The sequence below is a fragment of the Dama dama genome, chromosome 25 (genome assembly GCF_033118175.1).
Source record: "Dama dama isolate Ldn47 chromosome 25, ASM3311817v1, whole genome shotgun sequence".
Taxonomy (NCBI): Eukaryota; Metazoa; Chordata; class Mammalia; order Artiodactyla; family Cervidae; genus Dama; species Dama dama.
The window spans coordinates 36,271,225-36,276,803 of NC_083705.1; the positions used below are offsets into that span (position 1 = coordinate 36,271,225).

The window sequence follows — 5,579 nt, forward strand, 5'->3', positions numbered from 1 at the left end:
ATGGAAAAGGCAGTGGCAATTTGAGTATGCAGCCTTTGTAACATTTTGCTATTTCTTATCTGTTGGTATTCTGTGGTTATTTCTTATTCTATGGGTATTCAAAAGTCATGAAAATTGAATTAAATCAGTTTTGAAAGATGGGCCATCACCTTAAATATGTCTTTGTTAGATATTATTAACATTTATGATTTCTAGTAGTGACTTAGAAGGAAACCCATATTTCTTATTGTGGAATAAATTTTTAAACATTTTTTTTTTAATTTTGCAGAAGGACAAGTGAAGAGTAGGACTGACCAAATGAAACGGTAAGGAAAAACTTGCCTAAGTATCTTTTGAGTAGAAATTTAGCAATTTGTCTTTTCAAGTTTGAATAAACACAATTAGAAAATGGTGCTAAAGAAATAAGAATGCTATTAACTCACTTGCGAGTTATGTATATAGATAACACATTGAGCCCAAGAAAAATTAAAGTTGAAGCATTCTGCTTCAATATACCTATTTACAAGATATCAAAGGAATATAAGACCTGATGCTGGGAAAGATTGAAGGCAAAAAGAGAAGGGGGTGGCAGAGGATAAGATGGTTAGATAGCATCGCTGACTCAATGGACATGAATTGGAGCAAGCTCAGGGAGATGGTGGAGGACAGAAGAGCCTGGCGTGCTGTAGTCCGTGGGGTCACAGAATCGAACATGACTTAGTGACTGAATAACAACAAAAATGTTAAGACTTCACCCCAGTGTTCACTGAAGCACTGTTTTCAATAGCTAAGACATGGAAGCAGCCTAAATGTCCACTGACAGAGGAGTGGATAAAGAAGATGTAGAGCATGTATACAATGGAATATTACTCAGACATAAAAAAGAATGAAATAATGCCATTTGCAGCAACAGGAATGGAACTAGAGATACCATACCAAGTGAAGTAAGTCAGACAGAGAAACAAATATCATATGGTATCACTTATATGTGGAATCTAAAAAAAAATGATACCAATGAACTTATTTCGAAAACAGAAATGACTCACAGATTTTGAAAACAAACTTATGGTTAGGAAAGGGGAAAGGTGGCAGGGAGGGATAAATTAGCAGTTTGTGATGAACATATATACACTACTTATATAAAATAGATAATCAACAAGGATCTACTGTATAGCACAGGGAGCTCTCCTTAATACTCTGTAATAACCTATATAGGAAAAGAATCTGAAAAAGAATGGATATATGATATGAGTTACTGAATCACTTTGCTAGACAGCTGAAACTAACACAAGATTGTAAAACAATTACACTTTAATATAAGATAAAAATTAAATTTAAAACATTTCTGGGCTTAGGAACATGGAACAATTATAGTAGTTTTCTGTCTAACCTGGGGCTTCCCTTGTGGCTCAGCTGGTAAAGAATCCGCCTGTAATGCAGGAGATGTGGGTTCGATCCCTGGGTTGGGAAGATCCCCTGGAGAAGGGAAAGGCTACCCACTCCAGTATTCTGGCCTGGAGTATTCCATGGACTCTGTAGTCCATGGGGTAACGAAGGGTCGGACCCGACTGAGCGACTTTCACTTTCCGTCTACTCTATCTACATACCATCCCTTCCCTATAGATTCTGTCATTGCCGGATTATTTGTCATAAAATATGATTTTGTTACTTCAATCTCAGGCTCAAATGTCTTCTGCAGCTGGATATTGTCTCCAAAATAAAATGCCAAAGCCTCCAAACAAAAAATGCTAAGACTTATAAAGAAAAAATATTTTGTAAAGACTTGAAACCACCACAACATGAAGAAGTATCATTTAATTGCCATAAAGTACAAATGACTACCTGAAACAAAAAAACACTTAGCTTATCTTTTCTGACATAGATGGGAAAATGTTTTTTTAAGATATTACAAATGAAATACAAACAACCTGATATTTGAAAAAGTTGAGTTAGTCTGTATGTAATTAGGTATATGAGATTGCTGATATAAAATTACACTTGACTTGTGAAAATGGTGATTATCATGTGATTCATATTAGTATGTAATTTATAAGTGTTTATCAAGTGCTAAATATATACTGAATAATAGGCAATTTTGTCTTTAAGGAAGAAAACTTTCCATGGATTTTTAAATAATCACTTCCAAAGGTAAGCATAAAAGTAAAATAATATAGCATTGACTAATTTCACAAATGTTAAGGGAAAACAGAATAGAGGGATAACCATGGCAGAACTTAAATGGAACACAATTCTTCCTGATGGCTTTGGAACACATTGTCCCTTGCATGTTACTATTTTCTTGTTTGTGACAGCAGCCTTAGGTATTCATAAAACATTTTACAATCTTCCTGGTTTGTTATGAGGTTAACCTCTTTATTAGTGATCTATGATATAGAATTTTAATCTTAGCAATCTCTTTGGAAAACATGTTGCAGAAAAATTATTTTAAGAGTGATAACGTTCTGCCTATAAGTATCTGAAATGAGCAGTTATAGTGGCATCTCGGGGGAACTTTGAGATCTTTCTCTCTAGAGCAGCCAAATAGTCTTTCAGCAGTATGTCCCAGGGGCTATCCTGAGGAGCTGAAATTTCCCTGGAGTATGTAATAAGGATAAAGACTGAATTTTTATTTTGGCTTAGAAAGCAACAAAAGTTTCTTTTGGAGTTACGGCAATTCAACTTAAAGGTCAGTCACTTCTACCCTAAACAATGCTTGGGTTGCTAAAGGGAGAGCAAATATAAATTTTGGCAGAAGGTACACATTACAGAAAAAGCAAAAAACATTTTTTTTTTTTTACAAAAACCACTTTTCTCTCCTCTTCTCAAACTTTCACTGTCATTACAAATACCCAGGATGTCTTTCTTCTCTTTTGAAAATTCTTTTGTTTTCACTGTGTGCATATCATTAAATGTACTTCAGTGAGGCTGTTTTCCCCTGTGTTTTTACTTCCTAAACTTCATTCTACCAAAGAAGTTGGTCCCCACATAGAACATGGACTAAGTTCATCATTTATAAATAATCACAGTGATCAAAATTATTTTTGTTTGAATTGTATATTGTAATCTTTCAAGCACTTAGCTGTATGACTGTCTCACTTTACGGAATCCTTGGAGGTGTGTATGGCACTTGATCTTATGCCCTTTTGATGATGAGGAATCTGAGGCCCAGATTGATTACTGTGTTCAAAATAAACAGCAATATTGATCCTTAGGTCGGGAAGATCCCCTGGAGTAGGAATTGGCAACCCACTCCAGTATTCTTGCCTGGAAAATTCCATGGACAGAGGAAACTGGTGGGCTACATTCCATGAGGCCACAGAGAGCGGGACATGACTGATGACACACACAGACACACACACACATATTATAAGTCAGTCACCTGGTACCTAATCTCCAGTTCAGAACCACAGGCTTCCTAAAGAGCTCCTTCTGTGCCTGCAGCCCCTGTGGCAGGGGTTTAGCTAGACATCTGGGCCCTTTGTTGATGAATCTGTAAAGGACATGTTTACTTTAGAAAATTTAGGGATCAGATGGGTTACAGTGTGAGAAGACAATTAAGGCAAGCCTGACTCTGCTCACCTGTCCTTAGTCTTCTGTGTAGATCACAGAAACCTGAGTCGTTGGCCTTCCATCATCTAAAACACTGATTTTGAGCAAGAGGTACTTCTTACAGGCAGAGGAGAGTTTGCTGATACAAGGACTATAAATATAGTACCTAGTAACTGATTCAGTATCCTTGATTGAATTATGTCTTCCAATTCTGTGACTTTCAAATTTGTCCCTTGGGAACCCTCCAGTTACTAGATTTCCAAACCGTCCTAGGGATCCTCCGCCTAAACCCATGGCCGAGGGCTGTTTTGTTGTTGCTGTCATTTTCAAGGGAAAGAGAAGGGACCTTTTCAAAGTAATACTTGACTGAAAGTAGCAATTCTCAATTCCAACATTTAAAAATAAACTCACACCTTGATCCTACTCCAAAGATTCTGATTTAATTGGTCTTAAGCAACAATATTTTTCAAAGACCTCAAGAGATTCTAATGTGTAAGTGGGGCTTGAAAATCATTGTTCCCCAGAAATCATAACTTTGTATTTTAGAGAAGTTCCAGAGAATAGAACAGAGGGCAATGCAATACTGTATGCTTTTAAAATTTTAAAACAACACAGATTCAAAACATACATATTGAGGAAATGCCAATTTTGAAAAGGGACTCAGAATTGTAATAGGATGATTAATACATACAAGTTTTTTTCTTTTTCTTGTTTTAAAAAAGTAATTTATTTTGATTGGAGGCTAATTACTTTACAATATTGTGGTGGTTTTTTGCCATACATTGATGTGAATTATACATGTTTTTTAACTGGGTCAGCTCAATTCTTCTTTTCAGGGAAGGTAAAACTTTACAAATTGTGCTCTGATAGAAGACATTCAATACAGTCAAGATAGGTAAGAAGTATAAAAGAACCTTTGAAAAGCCAGAAGTGGGAGAGAAAGATCTATAAGAAAGGATGATGTTGAATTTTTAAAATCTGAGTTGAGCCAAAATATGAAGTGAGGAGTTGGAGATGTGTAATGAAACTGGGACCTGTGGTGATAGCCTCATTGCTCAGGAAAAAGATGTTGCTATGATTACTGTACTATATATCTTAATATTTCAGGATACAGTTCTGGTGAGATGAAATGATGACTTTTATTTCTTTCCTGTCTTAGAAATGCAAGAGCAAAATTTATTATTAATTCAATTGCTTTTTCCTAGATAGCTTGCAATGCTTGGCAGCAAGGAAGAGTAGGAATAGTATGTACTTGGGACTTAGACCCGGAATCAGACCCTGACTCAGGCCATTTACTGTAGCAATGACGGATCATGCAGTATTGAACTGTGTGCATCTTTTTCTTGTCTGCACCTCTTGAGTATTCCCTTTGTAAACAGGCATCTACAGTGCCTTAGAAGAATTAGATAGAGCAGAGAGTTAAAGAGAAAAAGTTAATCTTCAAATTTTGTTTTACTTTAAATCTAGACTTCTGAGAGTAAACGGAAGGCTGTCAGAGGAGCAGAGGAGAGGTACCTGCCATAACTACTTAGCTCTTTCCTGGGGGAGGTTACGTGTACGTGGCTGGGCTGGAGGAGGGCAAGTGGGGAAGGAAAGAAGTAGGGGTTTCCCTCTAGGATTTCTGGGGTGAGGAAGTCTTCCAGGCAAACAAGGGTGCACCTGCCATAACAGCGAAGGCTTTGAAGAGCATTTTAGTTTGCTTGGCATTCCCCTGCTGATCTAGTGGTTAAGAATCCGCTTTGCAATGCAGGGTATATGGGTTCGACCCCTGGCCTGGGAGGATCCCACATGTCTTGGAGCAACTAAACCCATGTGCCACAACTACTGAGCCAGTGCTCCAGAGCCCATGAGCCACAACCAATGGGCCCACGTGCCATAAGTACTGAAATCCGAGCACCTAGCATCCATGCTCTGCAATAAGAGAAGCCACTGCAATAAGAAGCCTGCTCACTGCAATGGAGAGTAGCTCCTACTTGCTGTAACTAGAGAAAGCCCGCGCACAGCAATGAAGACCAGCACAGCCACAAATAAATAAATACACTTTTTTAGGA

General features: G+C 37.5%; 1 long non-coding RNA gene across 1 annotated transcript; it reads left to right on the top strand.

Moving 5' to 3' along the window:
- Positions 1 to 270: 270 nt before the first annotated feature.
- On the top strand, positions 271 to 5,007 carry LOC133046671 (uncharacterized). The gene is made up of 3 exons (XR_009690542.1): positions 271 to 305; positions 2,086 to 2,127; positions 4,996 to 5,007. It is a non-coding gene; the product is annotated as an uncharacterized LOC133046671 (long non-coding RNA).
- Positions 5,008 to 5,579: the final 572 nt, after the last annotated feature.